The sequence below is a fragment of the Bos javanicus genome, chromosome 19 (genome assembly GCF_032452875.1).
Source record: "Bos javanicus breed banteng chromosome 19, ARS-OSU_banteng_1.0, whole genome shotgun sequence".
Taxonomy (NCBI): domain Eukaryota; kingdom Metazoa; phylum Chordata; class Mammalia; order Artiodactyla; family Bovidae; genus Bos; species Bos javanicus.
In genome coordinates, this window is record NC_083886.1 from 62,664,259 (window position 1) to 62,686,467 (window position 22,209).

Below are 22,209 nucleotides of genomic sequence, written 5' to 3' on the forward strand. Positions count from 1 at the left end.
GGGGCGTGCCCTCTTTATTACACGTGGTGAGGGGCGAGTCCTCCTTTATCACACGTGGCGAGGGGCATGCCCTCCTTTATCACACGTGGCGAGGGGCGAGTCCTCCTTTATCACATGTGGCGAGGGGCGTGCCCTCCATGAGGGGCGGGCCCTCCTTTATTACACGTGGCGAGGGGCGAGGGGCGAGGGGCGGGCCCTCCTTTATCGCACGTGGCGAGGGCCGATGACCTCCTCGGAGATGAGGAGATGAAAGGTGTGACTCCGTTACGCACTGGGGAGAATGAAAGCATGAAGGTAGACATTGTAGGTGAGATGAAACAACCTCTTAGTGGACCATTTTTCATATTTTGTTTTATCTATATAAGGTACAATTAAAGTTTTGAACATGACAATGAATATTACTCTGGTGCAGAAGCCTTTTTTTTTTTTTTTTTTTTTAGGAATGACTGGGCCTAGCTCTCACTAGCATGAAGGTAACCTCGGACATGATAAACTGGTAGAAAATTCTCAAGAGTTTTCTTCCACAGGGAGTTGCAATAAAACCCTTTCCCCCAAGAATCTCCTTAGCATCTCAGCTTCCTCCTTTCTTTCTGTGTCGCCTGCAGTCTTTACATGAGCACAGATGCATTCAGTCATTTCAATCTGTAAGGAGAGTTTCGTTTTGTCCTAAGAGTAATTATTCATTCAAAAGTATACATGCTGATGAAGACACAGGAGCAAAATTATTGATTTCTTTTTCAGCCCCTTGGTGTTGGACGGCATCCTTAGGGCCACCTCTCTGCAGGGTGTATATTAATTGGAAGTAAGACTAGTGAAAAGACCTCTGGCCTGGTCATACTCTGCTTTAGTGGAGCTAAACTGACTCAGTGTCTGGTTCGTTTTGGAGATAAAAGTGAGAAAGGAAACTGATACTCTTTCCCACTAACTGCCAGACCCAGGGCTGAGCCCCTAAGCCCCAACCCCACTTTATTTCATTGAACAATGCTGTCAAGTAGATATTATTAACCTCGTATACAAATTTGGGCAACTGGTTTAACCTTTCCAAGTCTCAGCCAGCATAAGACAGAGGAGAGGATTAAATTCATCCGGTCTGGCTCCACAACCTGCCTAGGAGCAAACTTTACATTCACCGACAGGAAAAGCCATCAAACAGAAAACACAAAAAGTATAAATCATGAAAGAGAAGACTGCTAGGTGTGGCTCCTAAAAAAAAAGAAAAAGCAAAGAAATAAAAGTATGCGACAAAAAAGACATTATAATGTTGAAAGACAAATGACAAAGGGAAAATCACATATATAAGACAGAAAATTAATATCTGATAGAAAAATGATCCTTATAAATCAGTTAGTAAGAGATAACCTCATGGGGGAAAACGGAAAAAGATAAAAATAGTTGTTTCTTTAAAACCAAAATAGAGGAGGAGAAGGGGGTGACAGAGGAGGAGATGGTTGGCAAAACCAACTCAATGGACAGGAGTTTGAGCAAACTCCAAGAGATAGTGAGGGACGGGGAAGCCTGGAGTGCTTCCATTCATGGGGTCCCAGAGTCAGAGACAACTGAGCAACTGAACAACAGTGAAAGCCAAAATATAAATAGTAAATATACAAAAGAACATTCAAGATAGCCAATAACAAAGATGGTCAGAGTGAAAAAGATTAGGAAGATGAACCCTCTATTGGTAAGAATGTGAGGAAATGGAAATTTTCACACACTTTTGAAGAAATTGTAAGTGGCTACAGTCTTCTGGGAGATGGATTGTCAACATATATCAAAACTTTAAATGTGTGTGTGCCTTTATGTTAATTTGAAGAATGATAGAAACATTCACTAAAGCGAAAGTACAAGGAAATTATTTGCAATAATACTGATGAGTCAAGAATTCATCAAAAAGCATTGTTTGAATTTTAACAGCCCTACCATGGATTCCAATATTGAAAAAGATTCTAGATATTCATTCATTTTTCATTTTTGCCTTTGTCTCTCTCTGTTCTATCTGATTTGTCTATACATATATATATGGGCTTCCCAGTGGTGAGCGTGGTAAAGAATCCACCTGCCAATGCAGGAGACGCAGGTTCAACCCCTGAGTCTAGAAGATCCTCTGGAGAACCCACTCCAGTATTCTTGCCTGGAGAATCCCATGGACAGAGGAGCCTAGTGGGCCCCATGGGATCACATGGAGTCAGATACGACTGAAGCAACTTAGCACACACGCATATATTCACTTCACAATCAGGGGTTCCAGTCTATAATTTTCAAGATCTTTAATACAGCTCACGCTTTACAATTTACAACACACTTTCCCATATTTTATTCTAGAGTAAAAACTAGGTCTCTGGTCCAAGGAAGCCACAGTTTCACAGAGTTTTATGCCAAAAGCAACCATTTTTCTCTTTGCCTGTGAATTTCTTTTAAGTACTTCAAAAAAAAAAAAAAGGAAGGAGACAGGCTCCTCAGATCACTCAGATGTTTGAGTCCAGACAGCACAATCAGAAGGGGAGGAAAACGTGGTTCCTTTCATTCCAACCCCTGAGCATCTTCTCAGGGGTCCTGTGAAAGGACCACTGCCTAATCCAGACAAACCTCTGCTCAGCCTCCAGTGAAGAGATGCAACGTGCAGCTGACTTCAGGACTGGGGACTGACACGCTCAGCATCTTCCCCGGACTGGGCTGGGGAGGCCTTTCATGTGAGCGGAAGGAAAGGGCTGACAACTTTCTCATCCTTATGGAAGGCATACTTTATTTCCAGCTCCCAGGTCAAAAGCCTCCGGAAAGAAAACAAAACCACTGAGAGATAAAGACTAAAAATAAAGTCCGGGGTGGCGGGGGAGTGGGGAGGGCAGTGAATCAACACCGTTTGGGACCCTGAAGGCAGCAACAAGGCAAGGATATGCGTAGGGCTAGATCTGCGTCATCCTTAACAGGTGGTCATGACCAGCATCAAGATCCCTGGGCCAGAGAGGAAGGCGGTCTGCAAACAGGTGTGCCGGAGGGGAAGGCGGGGGGAGGAGAGGAAGGGGCCGTTCAAACAGCCTGGGCTGGGAGCCCAGACACTTCCCAGCAGGTCACCTCGGGGAGAGACCCAGGGCTGGGCCTGGGCTGAGAAGGAGCTCCATCTGATCCGAGGTACTGTGGTCTGGGTGATGTGCTTGAAGTTTAAAATAGAAAGAGAGATGTTTACGCCGTTGGGCTTTCTTTCTCTTTACGTTTAATTGTCACCTTAGAAGAAACACATCTATGATCCACAGACTAATACTCTGCTCCCCCACCCCCAAAAAAGGAGTCCTCATTGGGTGATTTCCTATTTTACAGGAAGCAAAGGGCGAAGGGGCTTCCCAGGTGGCGCTAGCGGTAAAGAGCCGGCCTGCCAATGCAAGTTAGATGGAAGAGACGCGGGTTCAATCCCTGGGTCGGGAAGATCCCCTGGAGGAGGGCCTGGCAACCCACTCCAGTATCTTGCCTGGAGAATCCCATGGACAGAGGAGCCTGGAGGGTTACTGTCCATGGGGTCACAGAGAGTCAGACAGGACTGAAGCGACTTAGCCTGCACACACGAAATGGGAGAATGAGTGAAAAAAATCACACTAAACACATTCCTTATGGACTTTTGAGAATGACGATGATTTATTTTATCAATATTTTATAGGACTTTAATTGGGCTTTTCAGTTCAGTTCAGTTCAGTTCAGTCGCTCAGTCGTGTCCAACTCTTTGCAACCCCATGAATCACAGCACGCCAGGCCCCCCTGTCCATCACTAACTCCCGGAGTATACCCAAACTCATGTCCATCGAATTGGTGATGCCATCCAGCCATCTCATCCTCTGTCGTCCCCTTCTGCTCCTGCCTCCAATCCCTCCCAGCATCAGAGTCTTTTCCAATGAGTCAACTCTTCGCATGAGGTGGCCAAAGTATTGGAGTTTGCTTAAGCATCAGTCCTTCCAATGAACACCCAGGACTGATCTCCTTTAGGATGGACTGATTGGATCTCCTTGCAGTCTAAGGGACTCTCAAGAGTCTTCTCCAACACCACAGTTCAAAAGCATCAATTCTTCGGTGCTCAGCTTTCTTCACAGTCCAACTCTCACATCCATACAAGACCACTGGAAAAACCATAGCCTTGACTAGACGGACCTTTGTTGGCAAAGTAATGTCTCTGCTTTTGAATATGTCATCTAGGTTGGTCATAACTTTCCTTCCAAGGAACGAGTGTCTTTTAATTTCATGGCTGCAATCACCTTCTGCAGTGATTTTGGAGCCCCCCAAAATAAAGTCTGACACTGTTTCCACTGTTTCCCCGTCTATTTCCCATGAAGTGATGGGACCAGATGCCATGATCTTAGTTTTCTGAATGTTGAGCTTTAAGCCAACTTTTTCAGTCTCCTCTTTCACTTTCATCAAGAGGCTTTTTAGTTCCTCTTCACTTTCTGCCATAAGGGTGGTGTCATCTGCATATCTAAGGTTATTGGTATTTCTCCCGGTAATCTTGATTCCAGCTTGTGCTTCTTCCAGCCCAGCGTTTTTCATGATATACTCTGCATATAAATCAAATAAACAGGGTGACAATATAATCGGGCTTTTAGAATTTTTAAATTCTAATTCCTTTAGAAGGTACTTTAAGGACATTTTAGTGTGGACATACAACAATCCTGAGAGGTAAAGAAGCTGGTTCTTACTAACCATATTTCACAAATTAGGAAACTGAAGTCAGATCAGTTAAAGGCTTGTATGGGGTTGCAAAGAGCCAGACACGACTGAGTACACACACACACACACACACACACACACACACACACACACGTTGTCCTAATTAAAATAGCCAGAGTTTGTTTGGCCAAGCAAAGGGTTCAGTTTGATCAATAGTTTAAAATGGGTTGTATTATTTTGCTTTATTACAAGGCTACATGAGTTTTTTTTTAATGCAAAGTGTTAAAAATATATTTCTCCACAGGAAGGAATGAAAAGTGATCTGCAATCTTCCTTTGAGGATGGCCATCATCACAGGCTTTAAGTTTCCTCCAGTGCTTTTGAAGCCGCATATATAACACATGTACAGATAGAAGTTACTTTTACAAAAAGAGGATCATATTACACATTCTATTTTTTATTTGCTCATTTATTTATTTATTAGTCTCTCAGTCGTGTCCCAGCCTTTGTGGCCCCACGGACTGTAACCTGAAAGTCTCCTCTGTCCATGATCCTCCAGGCAAGAAAGAACGGTGAAGTGGGTAGCCTCTCCCTTCTCCAGGGCATCTTCCTGACCCAGGGACTGAACCCAGGTCTCCTGCGTTACAGGCAGATTCTTTACCATCTGAGCCACCAGAGAAGCTCTATTTGTTTGTTTAAATGTTTTTATTGTAGTAAAAAGTCACATAATACAAAGCATCCTGTTTTTTAAGGTTTTTTGTGTGGACCTTTTTTAAAGTCCTTGTTCAATTTTACAATACTGCTTCTGCTTTCTGTTTTGGTTTTTCAGTCATGAGGCATGTGGGATCTCAGCTCCCTGACCAGGAATCGAACCTGCACCCTCTGTATTGGAAGGCGAAGTCCAAATGATTGGACCACCAGGCAAGTCCCTAAAACATCCTGTTTTAACCATGTTTAACCATGTGGTTCAGCGGCACTGAGCTCATTCGCGTTCTGCTTTTAATCACATATCTATATGACTGTTATTTCCTATCAGAGTACCTTACTATATGATGCATAATTGTATATAATTAATTATAAAATGTTTTAAAAAGGATGGTCCATGTCCTTACAGACTAAGCTATAATAACCACACACACACAAGCCAGTCAGGACCATTATTTCTCTAAGTGTACCACTGGGCAGACCTCCAAGTCTGGCATTAGTCGGCATTAGTTGCCAAGGAGCATGGTGCAAAAAGTAATACTGAATGCAAGAAGCAAGAAAAAGAATCAAGTCTACATGGACTTAGTAAAAAACGAGATTCCCTCTGTATCTGAGCAGAACTACCTTCCTGGGCCTTTCCGACTGTCTCCTAGAGGTTTCCACCAGCAGGCCCCCGGGTACCAGACTCCACACCCGCGTGGACGACACGGGGCTGGTCATCTTTACCCCTCACCCCCCTCCTCCTCCTGGCTTCTTGCCCTTTCTCTATCAACAGTACCACCACATTCCAGGAACAAATCAGTGAGAGCGTGTTTGAGAAATATTGGCTCTTTATTAGGACCGTGAGGCCCTTGGTCCCTTGCTATGTAGTTAAGACTTTTGTCCAATAGAGCAAATACTGTGTTACCATCAGAGAGACAGAGGGGGACTCCCAGGGGCAAGGGCCTAAAGCCAAGCTGTGTGTGTGCACACCATGGTCCAGGCCTCTGCACAAGGCCTTCCTGGATTGTGACTCTGGTCTCAGAGGCATCCGGTGGAGGATGAGAACCGTGGGGATGCAGTCGCTACGCATCTAGAGGTCGTGCTCCCTTTGTGGCCTTTTGATGACACTGTTCTGTGTGCTTCTTAATAGATAATAAGCTCTTTCAGGGGAAATGGCTGCCCATTCATCTTCATATCCTAGAGAGCACTTAACGTAATCCATTGCTCATAGAGGACACCTGATAAACATCTGTTGTAATGAACTGGGATGAACTGAAGCTTGCGTCCTAACTTTCAGGTTATTGAAATATACAATAATAATGTCTGAAAGTGAAAGTCACTCAGTTGTGTCTGACTCTTTGCGAGCCCATGGACTAGTCCATGGAATTCTCCAGGCCAGAGTACTGGAGCGGGTAGCCTTTCCCTTCTCCAGGGGATCTTCCCAACCCAGGGATCAAACCCAGGTTTCCTGCATTGCAGGCAGATTCTTTACCAGTTGAGCCACCAGGGAAGCCCTAATCACTTGTAATTCCAAAGGTGATGAAGAGGAAAGCACCAGGCCCAGTTTCCTGAGCGTTCATTATGTGCTCAGGATGGTGAATACATTTTCCATCTCACAGCAGACCTGTGAGACTGGTTTGTCAGATTCACATTTTCTATACAGTAAACTGAGGGTGAATAAGCTCTTCAATCATGTATGGATGTGAGAGCCGGACCATAAATAACTCTGAGCACCGAACAACTGATGCTTTTGAATTGTAGAGCTGGGGAAGACTCTTGAGAGTCCCTTGGACTGCAAGGAGATCAAACCAGTCCATCCTAAAGGAAATCAACCTTGAATATTCATTGGAAGGACTGATGATGAAGCTGAAGCTCTAATACTTTGGCTGCCTGATGCGAAGAGCTGACTCATTGGAAAAGACCCTGATGTTGGGAAAGATTGAGGGCAGGAGGAGAAGGGGGTGACAGAAGATGACATGCTTGCATAACATCACTGACTTGAGGACATGAAGTTGAGCAAACTCTGGGAGATGGTGAAGGACAGAGGAGCATGCTGCAGTCCATGGGGTCACGACTGAACAACAACAAACTTCTTTAAGTCTACAAAGATGGAGGGTCAAGGGAGAGTCAAGGGAGAATTGGGGCTCTTATTCCAAAGTGTGAGCCTAACCACCAACCAATAACCACAGTGGACATCAGTGATGTGTTTTCACAGCTACCCTGGACCGGTTTCCCTAAAGACATCATCATTTTCACCAAGACATTCATGTCCTCTTGAATGACTTCCCTTTGGGACTAGCTGGATGAAGCCTGAACACATATTATCTGTGGCTCAGCATCAGGCTGTGAGCTGAAAAATATAACAGGATCTAGGGGCCAAAACAAACATTGAGGTCACCAGCGTGAGGCCAAGACAGGGGTAGAGTCGGGAGCTGACAGGAGTTGAATCCGAAAGACAGCAGAGCCGGGAATCCAACTTGGAACCGACAGAAGCCGACACACGGATAGGCACGAACCCCAGAGAGGCCAGTGGGAGACTCGGAAACAACAGCAGCAAGGATCCGGCAAGGATCCAGGATGCAGACAGACAGGATAGGCAGGGAGCCAAGTGCCAGCAGCCCCAAGGCCAGAGCCCAGCACAAGCCATCCCCGCCCCCTAAACGTGCTAGGTGTTTCTGAGAAGCCAGGATGCGGTGTTGAATGTTATCTGACTTGGGACTTTCGGGGAGAGGTAAGCGGAAGGTCTTGCCTGAAGGGGAGGGAGTGGGGAGCGAGGTGGCTCAGCAACTTCTGATAATTTATTGTCACTTTCCCTAAAGCACATGGCAGGACTGAACGTGCACAGCAAGTACTCCACAAACACTCACCGGTTCCCTGATCAATGGTGGGGACTTGCTCATGTGTCCGTTTTTCTCTGATGTGTAGGTGTGGGCTAAGTCGCTTTAGTCATGTCTAACTCTCTGTGACCCCACGGACCGCAGCACACCAGGCTTCCCTGTCCATCACCAACTCCCAGAGCTTACTCAAACTCACGTCCATCGTGTTGGTGATGCCATCCAACAATCTCATCCTCTGTCATCCCCTTCTCCCCCACCTTCAATCTTTCCCAGCATCAGCGTCTTTTCCAATGTCAGTTCTTCGCATCAGGTGGCCAAAGTATTGGAGTTTAAGCTTCAGCATCAGTCCTTCCAATGAATATTCAAGACTGATTTCCTTTAGGATGGGCTGGTTGGATCTCCTTGCAGTCCAAGGGACTCTCAAGAGTCTTCTCCAACACCACAGTTCTAAAGCATCAATTATTTGGTGCTCAGCTTTCTTTATGGTCCAACTCTCACATCCATACAGGACTACTGGAAAAACCATAGCTTTGACTAGACGGACCTTTGTTGGCAAAGTAATGTCTCTGCTTTTTAATATGCTGTCAAGGTTGGTCATAACTTTTCTTCTAAGGAGCAAACATCTTTTAATTTCATGGCCGCAGTCACCATGTGCAGTGATCCATCAAGCCCATTCAGGTGCCCCTTTCTCAAACTAGCCCAGCAAGTCAAAAATTACTCCAAGGGGGCCAATTCCTTGGCAGAGGGCTGGGCTGAGCCCCGTGGGAGGAAGAGCATTCTGTTTCCCACACCTGGGTAACCAGAAATGCCATACTTCTTTGCCAGCAAATAGGTGGATATCCCCTGCCTGATTTAGGAGCAATACAAGAATTGGCCAAGATGTTAGGACTTCAAGCAGCAGTAGGGAAGTCATTATGAGCATAATCAAAACTGGATATTCCCAGAAAGCATCACCCCACTCCATCACAGCATCCCTAACCACACCTTCTTTCCCAGATTAGAAAAGTCATTAGATCACATCATTGAATTTCCCCAAAACTCCAAGTTACAGCTGAGTGTCAAAATTCAAAGCAATTATTCACTCCAATCAGGACATTTCAGATATCTGAAATTCCCCAACGGGTCAGACCAGACCAGATGCACTCTGCCCTTAGGGATCTCCAGGAGGCTGCACTTTATCTTTGGCAATTTTCACCTGTACCCTTAGCTCTCAGATTGCCTGACTTAAACTCACTCTGCTTTTTCAAATGGTAGCCACTGACCAAAGTCACCAGGACAAAGCCTAGTTCTCATTGTGTTTGAAACACCTACTATTTATTTTTCAATCCCAAAGGAAGTCCACATTGAATATTCATTGGAAGGACTGATGCTGAAGCTGAAGCTCCAATACTTTGGCTGCCTGATGCAAAGAACTGACTGATTGGAAAAGACCCTAATGCTGGTAAAGATTGAAGGCAGGAGAAGAAGGGGATGACAGAGGATGAGATGGTTGGATGGCATCACCGACTCAATGGCCATGACTTTGAGCAACTGGGAGATAGTGGAGGACAGGGAAGCCTGGTGTGCTGCAGTCCATAGGGTTGCAAAGAGTTGGACACGACTTAGCAACTAAACAACAACAATATTTATTTTATGATATAAAAGGTGTAGAGCCTTAAATGAAATATCCCCCTGTATAGGTCTCTGTGTAATAATATCACCTGTAATTCTTTCTGCTTGGTGTTAGGTAAATGCTCCCTTTCTGCCAGAGAAGAAGATAAACCTTCAAAACCCATGAACAGAATACATATTTTTAGACTAGGTTATTTTAATTAGTGGACCCTCTATCTTTCATGGATGTTGTGATCAAATCATTATTCTCCATAATGGGATTTGTAATTTAATGATTTTAGGAGAAAAATCAACCCCTTTGCACGCACGCTAAGTTGTTTAAGCCATGTCCAACTCTTTGTGGCCCTATGGACTGTAGCCCAGTAGGCTCCTTTGTCCATGGGATGTTCCAGATCAGAATATTGGACAATTTCCTTCTCCAGGGGATCTTCCCAGACCAGGGGTTGAACCTGCATCTCTTGCATTGGCAGGCAGATCTTTACCACTGAGCTACCCAGGAAGCCCATGGTACCATGTACAGAAAGCCCAAATAACAAAAGAGCACAGAAACTGGCCAGAAGGATAAGCAGATCCGGAGAGAGTGCTGGAATGAAGGGTAGCTGTCAACGAGGCCTGGGGTTTAGTGTAAGTTTTCTAAAAGCAGAAAGTACTGATCCATTTCTCACAGGCCCACCTTGTGCTGGCCCTCCCCACGCCCCTCCCTACTTGAGGTCTCTGTCCAAACACAGGAGCCAATGAGCGGGAGCCGTCCTCTCGTGACCACGCCCACCGAGCACCCAGATGGTCATGCTGCCCTGGTGGATAGATCAGGTATGTCCATTTTCTTGGCAGATTTTTCTTGGCTCTTAGCTCTACGTTTTTAAAAGCTATTCTCAACCTGCAGAGTCAAATGGCTCTTGGTTTTATCTTTTTAACCTACTGCCTCCTAACTTTGGGAAGAATCCTCCATTTCAATCATTTTATGGCTCTTTGATACTCTTTTGCTGCTTAAAGACCCTCTGGGACCCCTCTGCTCTCTGAAAGCTTTCTCTGTTTGCCCTTTGCACCAGCGTCTCCTCTTGGGAATTCAAAAATCTTGTAGCTTTCCCAAGTACTCAGGGCATGGCAGCTCGTAAACCAGGATTCAAAACAACAACAAAAATCTATGCCTTTTTATTTTCTCCAGTTCACTGGGCTGCCCTATCGTGGAATGACATCAATAATTCATAACGATCCTCCAAGGTACTTTAATAATGCAAACCACACTAATGAAACACTGTAAGTCTAGTACTTCACTAATGACCACACCTGGTCACAAAATTAATGATCTCCCTGAACTCTTCATCCAAAAACATCCCACAGTCCCTGATGGTTTTAAGATATCCAGAAGCTTCACCCTTCCTCACAGCCGGTTTGCTGGCTACTCTCAGAAAGTACACAGGGCCAAGACAGGAAGTGTGCGCTTCAAACTGGAAAATTACAAATACGTGAACCTGCTTTTGAAATTCCCCTTTGCCCTGGACTGGAGCCAGAACACCAAGTCTTACACTCCCAGCCATGCATGAAGGATGTTTGGGAATTTTTCTAATCCAGGGGCCACAGGAGCTTTTCATGTTGACTTCCAGGGAACAAGGCTCTGGAGTGCAAGTGTGTCTTAACCCAGTCCGATTTTTACCTCTTTTTAATTTATTTAAATGTGTCCTAACAGCTACCACATCTGCTATTTTATTGCACCTGCCTTTTTATTTATTTTATTCTTATCCTATTAAGAAATGCTTCCCATGTGGCTCAGTTGTAAAGAAGCCTCCTACCAATGCAGGAGACCCAAGTTTGATTCCTGGGTCAGGAGAAGACCTCCTGGAGAAGGAAATGGCAACCCACTCCAGTATTCTTGCCTGGGAAATCCCATGGGCAGAGGAGCTGGTGGGCTACAGACCGTGAGGTCGCTGAAGAATCAGATGTGACTTCTCTACTAAACGACAACACTAAGAAACAGGATAAAAGATTCAAGCTCATCATTGAATTTTTCAGTAAAGATTTCAATCACAAACCTGCAACCAAAGCAAGCTCTGGAAATGAGGCATTCTTCAAAGACAGGTCAAAGCAGAAAACCCACCAAATCAGACAACTCACCACAATGAGTTTATTCGTGTCAAAACATATTAGGAGCTTATTAATATAAAAACCCTGGGTCGACTCTAAAGAGCTGTGCCAACATAAGACATCATTTTAAGGCCACAATAGAAGATCCAGCAGGGACTCTGACCTCAGCGTGCTGTGCAGCACGTGATGCAGCTTTGGCAGGCACACAGGGTGGTTGTTTTTTTTTTTAATTATTACTCATCGTTGTTGAGAGGAAGAATCCATGGACTAACTGTCGGGGGGCCAAACACTACCATTTGATGTGGCTTTACCAGGAAAGACTTCCAGTTTTCTCAGCCTGTTTCCTGTCCCCGCACCTCGGGCTCTGAAGTGTCACAGGATGACTAGGTGATGTGTCTCTTGTGCCGTGTGTGTGCAGACCAGCATGTGGAGACACCACACTCTTCTTTGAGGAATTTACACCAAAAAGTTGGTGAGGAAGGAGCAAAGCTGAGTGTCAGAGTTGATTTCCAATCAGGATATCCCACCAGGCAGCTGGCCAGCTTCCGCTCCTTTGAATTCAGCCAGAAAGACATGACCTTCCTTACAAGTGAACACACAGCCTTTGGGCGTGACGGTGGATGTCCGCCGTGCACAGGACTCCGAGTCATTCGGTAACCAGTGAACTCCTGCCAGAGACTTTGGTTCCCCAGTGAAGTCTGAGTACTCAGAAGGGCAGCCTTAAGCTGCCTGGTTATTCTCCTTAGATGATTCACTTTTCGATATTTTAGCCTTAATGATGATTCTCAGGAAGAGTATATATGAGACCAGGCAGACTCATACACTGTTCTTTTTTTTTTTTTTGGATTTTTTTTCTTAACATATATATTTTATAGATGAGCTTCCCCGGTGGCTCAGAGGTTAAAGCATCTGCCTGCAATGTGGGAGACCTAGGTTCGATCCCTGGGTCAGGAAGATCCCATGGAGAAGGAAATGGCAACCCACTCCAGTATTCTTGCCTGGAGAATCCCATGGACAGAGGCGCCTGGTGGGCTATAGTCCGTGGGGTCGCAAAGAGTCGGACACGACAGTATAGTTGACTTACAATATTTCAGGTGCACGGCAAGGTGATTCAATTATGCATATACACATAGATTATTTTTCAGATTATTTTTCCATTATAGGTTATTACAAGATATTGACTATAGTTTCCTGTGCTATACAGCAAACCTTTGTTGCTTGTGGCACTTCTATTTTTTAATTAGAAATCTATTCATACTAAGTAAAACAAGTAGAATCGAAATGTCATAAATTTGTAGTTAGGGAAAACCTTAAGTTTCCTAAAATATATATTAATGTACTGTTTATATTTCTGTATACAAATAAGGTTTTGTGCTACACTTGAGAAAGGCTTGAGAAGAGCATGAAAAAGGAAGAGATGGGAAAATTGGAAAGCATAAACTCAGTGAAATGGGAGCTGCTGCTGCTGCTAAGTCGCATCAGTCGTGTCCGACTCTGTGCGACCCCAGAGACGACAGCCCACCAGGCTCCCCCGTCCCCGGGATTCTCCAGGCAAGAACACCGGAGTGGGCTGCCATCTCCTTCTCCAATGTATGAAAGTGAAAAGTGAAAGTGAAGTCGCTCAGTCTTCGACTTAGTTACCCCATGGACTGCAGCCTACCAGGCTCCTCTGTCCATGGGATTTTCCAGGCAAGAGTACTGGAGTGGGGTGCCATTGCCTTCTCTGAAATGGGAGCACTGAATATGAAATAGAAAAAGTGAAACAAACGAGATGCAAGTCATAGATCGTCATGAAGTCCAGTTGCTTTTAAACATGGCTGCTCGTTAGAAACACATCTGGAGCTTTGGAGAAAAAAAAGTGGAAATGCTATTTAAAATATTCTTAACTTTTAACATAGAAATCCTACTTCTGGGAAATTCATCCCAAGTAATCATTTGTCATGTCACAAAGATGTGGCTATAAGAACCTTTTATAAAACAATTAATAAGAGGGAAGAATCGAAAAGCACCTTCTGGGCCCAATAGTAAGGGCCAGGCACAAGGATGTGTCTGTACAGTCACGTGCTTTGCAGTTATTGAAGGATCATCATGCTTAGTCAGAGGAAGAAAAGCAAACATGTTTCCATTTCATGAGTTTACATATTTGGTGAATTTTATATGTTATGTAAATTTATGTATTGTGTGATTTGGATGTGTAAAGGAAAGAATGCTGCTAAGTTGCTTTAGTCGTGTCTGACTCTGTGTGGCCCCGTAGACGGCAGCCCACCAGGCTCCCCCGTCCCTGGGATTCTCCAGGCAAGAATACTGGAGTGGGTTGCCGTTTCCTTCTCCAGTAAAGGAAAGACAGACACACACAAAGTCTATTCCCCAAAATGTAAACAGCATATGCTTTTCTGAATGCTAGAATTAGAGATGATTCTCATTTTCTTCTTGCTTATCTACATTTCCTTCATGAAAGCCTCTTATTTTTATAATAATGCTTAATAGTGCTAAAAAAAACTAGCAACCCAGAGAGGCAGAGGACAGTTTTTGGTTTGTTTTGGTGATTAACACCTTTTAATTTTTCCTCTGTTTCTGGTTCTTATTGGTTTTTTTTGTTTGCTTATTGTTTTATAGGTCAGGCTATTCAAGATAACTGTAGCCTCACAAAGGGGATTTCTCCCAAATAGAGTTCCAGATTATACTGTTTTGTTCATGTTTTCCTGCTGACCTGATGAAGTTATCCTCACCTGCCTCCAGGGGAGAAAAACCGCCTCAGATTGGAGAGTGAAAACAACACAGATGCCGTCTACCACCTGGGCAAGGATTAAGGCATCGGAGGGACTGCTGTGAACATGGCCGAGGGTCCAGGCTGGCCAGCGGCCACCGCACATGCCTCTGGCCCTGTAATTGCATGTCCTGAGGCCATCAGTACAAGATCCTTACTCTGCCACTCCCATGCGATGACAGGGGTAATTCTGGTAAAACACACACATGCACACACACAGACACACATTCACACTCACACATGCACACAATTAAATTACCTTTTCACTTTCCAAACAAGTACCGAACATCACCCAGACAATGAACAGACAGTCTCCAGGATCCTGTTACATACTGGAGACCATTCTTACTTCTCAAAAAAGATTTTCATTCTCACCAAGAGAAGGTGAACTATTCTAACCTGCTGTTTTCTTCCTTTCCATCATTTTTTCCTTTTAGGTCATTTCCAAAATAGGAAGGTAAGTACATGTTTCAAATCATCCGTGGAAGTGCCTTAAATTATGTCATTTCTTAAAGAAGAAGGAGGAGGAGGAGGAGAGGAAAGAAAACGGGAGGGAACAGTAGGAAAAGAAAAGAAAAAAAGAAAGATCACCAGTGATTATCTCGCTGGTTCCTTTTCTATGGATGTTCACCTGTAAAGGCAGTGTCTTAGGGTGAGTCACGCCGTGAGCCATCCAGGCAGCTTCAGGGGAGAGTTGTACAGACACATTTCTGATTAAATAAACAAATGTCCCTTTTGATTTATTCATTGGGCGAGAACATGTGCCTCCCTCAAAGGCTGACCTAAAAATCTCCTTTATAAAAATTTAAAAGTGTATCATTGCGTGTTTGAAATTGAAGCCCCGTGTCAGAAAAGAAGCAGGCTTCTACAGTTTATCAAGAATTTAGCAGCAAAGCTCCCTGGGCTTGGAATTACAGACTTCCCTGATGGCTCTGATGGTAAAGAATCTGCCTGCAATGTGGGAGACCCAGGTTTGATCCTTGAGTCAGGAAGATCCCCTTGAGAAGGAAATGGCAACCCACCTCAGTATTTTTGCCTGGAGAGTCCCATGGACAGAGGAGCCTGGTGGGCTACAGCCCATGGGGTCACAAAGAGTTGGACACAACTGAGCAACTAACACACACTTTGTGAGAAGGATTTAAACTAAAATTTGTTAATAAAAGGTTATTCTGGTTATGTTTCTGCTTGAGTTATGTTTGGGAGTTTGCTTTAAGGAGTTTGGCTATTTCTTGTAAGTAGCTGAATTTATAATAACATTCTGAAGCTCCAATACTTTGGCACCTGATGAAAAGAACCAACTCATTACAAAAGACTCTAATGCTGGGAAAGATTGAAGGTGGGAGGAAAAGGGGGCGGCAGAGGATGAGATGGTTGGATGGCATCACCGACTCAATGGAGATGAGTTTGAGGAAGCTCCGAGAGTTGGTGATGGACAGGGAGGCCTGGCGTGCTGCAGCCCACAGGGCTTGCAAAGAGTCGGACATGACTGAGCGACTGAACAACAAAGTTATTAATATTATTTACTATTCTTTATTAGAATCTGTAGTGATTTTTGTTTCCATTTCTATAACAGTTTTGTGCCTTTGCTCTCTTTTATTTTGGGTAAGTCCATATATAAATTTACCAATTTAGAAAAACAGGACTGAGTAGCAGACCCTTTATATAAAGTATAGTTTATGTATTTTCCCATATCTGCCTGTCATGTCCGTATTCTGTAGACTTCTTTCCCACTACATAAATGATCACAAGTGATACGCAATGTACCAAAGGTAAGATGATGGTGTTTCACGGTAGCTTCATTTGCAAACATCTGATACAAAAAAAAAAAAAAAACATTACGGAACCATTCTTCACAGTACAGAAATGGTACTCTTTACAGTATATGTCTGGCTCTGATGCTGGTGGTTTAGTCGCTAAGTCATGTCTGACTCTTTGCAACCCCATGGACTGTAGCCCGCCAGGCTCCTCTGTCAACGGGATTCTCCAGGCAAGAATACTGGAGTGGGTTGCCATTCCCTCCTCCTGGGGATCTTCCCAACCCAGGGATTGAACCTGCATCTCCTGCACTGCAGGCAGATTCTTTGCTGTCTGAGCCACCAGGGAACCCCATATCTCTGACTCTGGAATCAACTAAAAAGTGGAGGGAAACCAGAGGCTTTCAACTGCCTTTCTGCCTCCCTAACCCACCCAGCACCACCTTCTGACCTGATTACCGAGACCCCCGCCACTGCAGAAAGACGAAGGTGCAGAGCGCTGTTTGCTTCTTAAGGTTCATCCTCAAGAAGAGCAGAATGCACTCAGAATTTTCCCCAGACCAGGGCACCTCAGTGTCAAAGGCACAGACGAGTCAGATAAGATCATTTACATTCAGAATATAAATGACTGCTTCTTGCAAACACACTTTCCGAAGTCCACAGATAAATTTCAGAAGACGCTGTAAGGGCCTTCTCCATACAGCCCTCCCGGGTGATGCTGACGTGCAGATGGCACGGTCCACGGGAAGGGAAGTACCAGGATGGGTGTCCCATCAGTTTGTTAAGTGTGATGTTGTTGCTTCAAAACCTCGGGAGCATCCGGCGGGTCGGGGTGGGGATCTGGACTGGGCGCCAGGACCCGGAGGGTGAGGAGAGACACAGGAGAGAGGCAGCCCCTCCGGGCTGGGAGGGCAGGTGATAGAAGCAGGGGACTCATGTCCGAGGCTTGTCAGGGGCGCCGAGGGGAGAGTAGATCTTCCCCTTCTCGGCCACGAACCTGACAAGTGTGTACAGAGGCCTTAACAAGGTTCAGGCCCATTTTCAGTCCAGACGACTTCATAACATCGCGCACCTCCTGGCTCCGTCCTTAAAAGTGGCTCCCAGGGCAGGGCGGAGGGTGAGATGTGTGTTTCCGAGGACGGGGGAGTGCGGGGAGCCTCCGGTTGCCCAGATCCAGCTCCAGGGTCAACGGGGGTCGCTCCTCTCCGAGACCCTCCAGACGCCACCCCCGCCCAGGGCTCCTAAGTCTCCCACCCTCCCTTCCCCCGCGGTCTCCTTAGGAGAGGCAGCTCCTTGTCAGCCCTGCGGCTACAGCGGGGGCAGACGCCAGGACGACAGTATAGCACAGGTGACAGAAAACACGGAGAAGAGAGTCAGTTCAGTCCAGTTCAGCCGCTCAGTCGTGTCCCAGCGTCCCCGTGGACCGCAGCACGCCAGGCCTCCCTGTCCATCACCAGCTCTCGGAGTCCACCCAAACTCACGTCCATCGAGTCGGTGATGCCATCCAGCCATCTCATCCTCTGTCATCCCCTTCTCCTCCTGCCCCCAATCCCTCCCAGCATCAGAGTCTTTTCCAATAAGTCAACTCTTCTCATCAAGTGGCCAAAGTATTGGAGTTTCAGCTTTAGCATCAGTCCTTCCAAAGAACACCCAGGGCTGATCTCCTTCAGAATGGACTCGTTGGATCTCCTTGCAGTCCAAGGGACTCTCAAGAGTCTTCTCCAACACCACAGTTCAAAAGCATCAGTTCTTCAGCACTCACCTTTCTTCACAGTCCAACTCTCACATCCATACATGACCACTGGAAAAACCATAGTCTTGACTAGACGGACCTTTGTTGGCAAAGTAATGTCTCTGCTTTTGAATATTCTATCTAGGTTGGTCATAACTTTCCTTCCAAGGAGTAAGTATCTCTTAATTTCATGGCTGCAATCACTATCTGCAGTGATTTGAGAGCAAAAAAAAAAAAAAAGTCTGACACTGTTTCCATTGTTTCCCCATCTATTTCCCATGAAGTGATGGAACCAGATGCCATGATCTTAGTTTTCTGAATGTTGAGCTTTAAGCCAACTTTTTCACTCTCCTCTTCCACTTTCATCAAGAGGCTCTTTAGCGCCTCTTCACTTTCTGCCATAAACTCCTCTCACTTTCTGCATATCTGAGGTTATTGATATTTCTCCCAGCAATCTTGATTCCAGCTTGTGCTTCTTCCAGCCCAGCGTTTCTCATGACCTACTCTGCATATTAAGTTAAATAAGCAGGGTGACAGTATACAACCTTGACACACTCCTTTTCCTATTTGGAACCAGTCTGTTGTTCCATGTCCAGTTCTAACTGTTGCTTCCTGACGTGCATATAGGTTTCTCAAGAGGCAGGTCAGGTGGTCTGGTATTCCCATCTCTTGAAGAATTTTCCACAATTTATTGTGATCCACACAGTCAAAGGCTTTGGCATAGTCAATAAAACAGAAATAGATGTTTTTCTGGAACTCTCTTGCTTTTTCCATGATCCAGCAGATGTTGGCAATTTGATCTCTGGTTCCTCTGCCTTTTCTAAAACCAGTTTGAACATCAGGAAGTTCACAGTTCACGTATTGCTGAAGCCTGGCTTGGAGAATTTTGAGCATTACTTTACTAGCGTGTGCTGCTGCTGCTAAGTCGCTTCAGTCATGTCCGACTCTGCGCAACCCCAGAGATGAAAGCCCACCAGGCTCTCCCGTCCCTGGGATTCTCCAGGCAAGAACACTGGAGTGGGTTGCCATTTCCTTCTCCAATGCATGAAAGTGAAAAGTGAAAGCGAAGTCGCTCAGTCATGTCCGACTCTTAGTGACCCTATGGACTGCAGCCTACCAGGCTCCTCTGTCCATGGGATTTTCCAGGCAAGAGTACTGGAGTGGGGTGCCATTGCCTTCTCCAACTAGCGTGTGAGATGAGTGCAATTGTGTGGTAGTTTGAGCATTCTTTGGCATTGCCTTTCTTTGGGATTGGAATGACAACTGACCTTTTCCAGTCCTGTGGCCACTGCTGAGTTTTCCAAATTTGCTGGCATATTGAGTGCAGCACTTTCACAGCATCATCTTTCAGGATTTGAAATAGCTCAACTGGAATTCCATCACCTCCACTAGCTTTGTTCATAGTGATGCTTTCTAAGGCCCACTTGACTTCACATTCCAAGATGTTTGGCTCTAGGTGAGGGATCACACCATCATGATTATCTTGGTCGTGAAGATCTTTTTTGTACAGTTCTTCTGTGTATTCTTGCCACCTCTTCTTAATATCTTCTGCTTCTGTTAGGTCCATACCATTTCTGTCCTTTATTGAGCCCATCTTTGCATGAAATGTTACCTGGGTATCTCTAATTTTCTTGAAGAGATCTCTAGTCTTCCCATTCTGTTGTTTTCCTCTTTCTTTGCATTGATCACTGAGGAAGGCTTTCTTATCTCTTCTTGCTGTTCTTTGGAACTCTGCATTCAGATGCTTATATCTTTCCTTTTCTCCTTTGCTTTTCGCTTCTCTTCTTTTCACAGCTATTTGTAAGGCCTCCCCAGACAGCCATTTTGCTTTTTTGCATTTCTTTTCCATGGGGATGGTCTTGATCCCTGTAAGGCTTCCTTAGTGGCTCAGATGGTAAAGAACTCGCCTGCAATGCAGGAGACCTAGGTTCAGTCTCTGGGTCAGGAAGATCCCCTGGGAAAGGGCATGGCCACCCACTCCAGGCTTCTTCCCTGAGAAATCCATGCACAGAGGAGTCTGCTGGGCCGCAGTCCCGCAGTTGCAAAGCCAGGCATGGGTGAGTGATGGAAAGCCAGGCAGTGGTCACACCCAAGGCCATTGTGCTCAGGAGGACCGCCTTTGTCACTAGAGATGCTGTCGACAGGCCTGTCTTCCCTAAAGACAGGCATGGTGAGCTTCACAGTCACCTGGGCAGCTGGATTTAGAAACTGAAGTGTATGTGCTAATGTTCTCCAGGCCCTGGGAAGGAACCCAGAGGGCAGCCAGTGGCCATTCCCATGGCAACAGATGCCCAGCCGCCCTTCAGGCAGGGAGGGGCAGCTTTAGGTGGGGCCTGGAGGTGCAGACCAGGGGAGGCGGAACCGCCATGTGAGAGGAGGTGGGCAAGGGTGGGACTTCTCAGACCAGGACTCCTAGTTTCTCCCCTCTTTCCTTCGTGCCCGTCCCCTACCAGCTGCGGTGTGCTCCCACCAGCCCAGTTTGCAGCAGGGCACTGGGGTCCCAGCGGAGATTGACGGGGTCCCCCTCACTCACCCATCCCCATGGGACACCCCGTTGCAGATCCCAGGAGGTAATGTGTTTCCCCGGCAAGGGCCCACGGTCTGGCATATGGGGCAAGACACCCTAGTGGCTGATCCTTCAAATGTATCCACACCTGGGAAAGTACTTCAGTCTACCCAGCCAAGGTACTCGTACCTGTCAGTCACTTAGTTTGCTCCTTTCATACCCCATTCTCCCTTTCTCTCAGTGTCGTTGCTTGTGGGTGATGGAGCAGATGGACCCTCCAATGTCACATCCTTTTGCCCAGCCTTGCATAGCATGACCTTTGCAATGTGAGCGCTGACCACTGTATATTGGATGAAAGTTTCTGTACCATGGTAGCAGTGTTAGTCACTCAGTAGTGTCCAATTCTTGGCAACCCCATGGACGGTAGCCCCCCAGGCTCCTCTGTCCATGGAATTCTCCAGGCAAGAATACTGGAGTGCATTGCCATTCTCTTCTCCAGGGGATCTTCCTGACCCAGGGATCGAACCCAGGTCTCCTGCATTGCAGGCAAGTTCTTTATCATCTGAGCCACCAGGGAAGCCCCTCTGTACACGGTAGTCAGCTTCCTTAATTCCCTTGGTGGGAGAGCCTGGTTTGCACAATTTCAGGGGACAGCTTGGATCAGGTGAGACGCAGTGTCCACATAAACCAAGACATATTTAGAAGGAGGGGGTCCACGTCACCAATTTGCTGATCCCTCACAGGCTGGAAATTCCCGGTGGATGGCCCCACACTCTTGGCCATTGCCTCGGGCACTTTTTGAGAACGCGTAGGACGTGCTGTCACCACATTTACAAAGTCCCTGTACTTCAAGGGCATCAAACAGGATTTCTTCCGTTCCTTCTCTGCAGCCACAGGAACCATCACAGGAATGGGGCGTTTGGAGGAGGATCTACGGGGCGTCACAGCACCTGCATTTTTAGAGAAGTGGGCTGGCAGGCAGGGAGCTCCTCTGCTGGAAACAGGCCACTTAGAGTGGGAATTTGAGCTGTGCCAGGGGAGGTGGGGGTCACTGGAACTTATTTTCAATTCACCCCTTGATAGGAAGGAAAGTGCTTCCTTTGTGAGAGGTTCTAGTGATGTGCATGTTGCTAGGCATTGTTCTGTGGGAGAATATCAGGTGTTTGCCGGGCTTCCCTGGTGGCTCAGGGGTAAAGAATCTGCCTGCAGTGCAGGAGATGCAGGAGACCTAGGTTCGATCCCTGGGTCAGGAAGATCCCATGGAGAAGGGTGTGGCAACCCACTCCAGCGTTCTTGTGAGGAAAATCCCATGGGCAGGGGAGCCCAGCGGGCTACAGTCCATGGGGTCCCAAAGAGTCGTACATGACCAAAGCAACTGAGCACGCACACATGCACAGCTGTTTGCCACCTTCTAAAGGCAATCCCTCTGGCTCAGAGGGTAAAGCGTCTGCCCGCAATGTGGAAGACCTGGGTTCGATCCCTGGGTCAGGAAGATCCCCTGGAGAAGGAAAAGGCAACCCACTCCGGTACTCTTGCCTGGAAAATCCCATAGAAGGAGAAGCCTGGTAGGCTACAGTCCATGGGGTCGC

General features: G+C 46.1%; 1 long non-coding RNA gene across 1 annotated transcript; it reads left to right on the top strand.

The window, feature by feature from the left end:
• The first annotated feature begins 2,997 nt into the window (after positions 1-2,997).
• LOC133232965 (uncharacterized) lies at positions 2,998-14,308 on the top strand. Its single transcript, XR_009731545.1, has 3 exons — positions 2,998-5,569; positions 9,506-10,589; positions 13,228-14,308. It is a non-coding gene; the product is annotated as an uncharacterized LOC133232965 (long non-coding RNA).
• Positions 14,309-22,209: the final 7,901 nt, after the last annotated feature.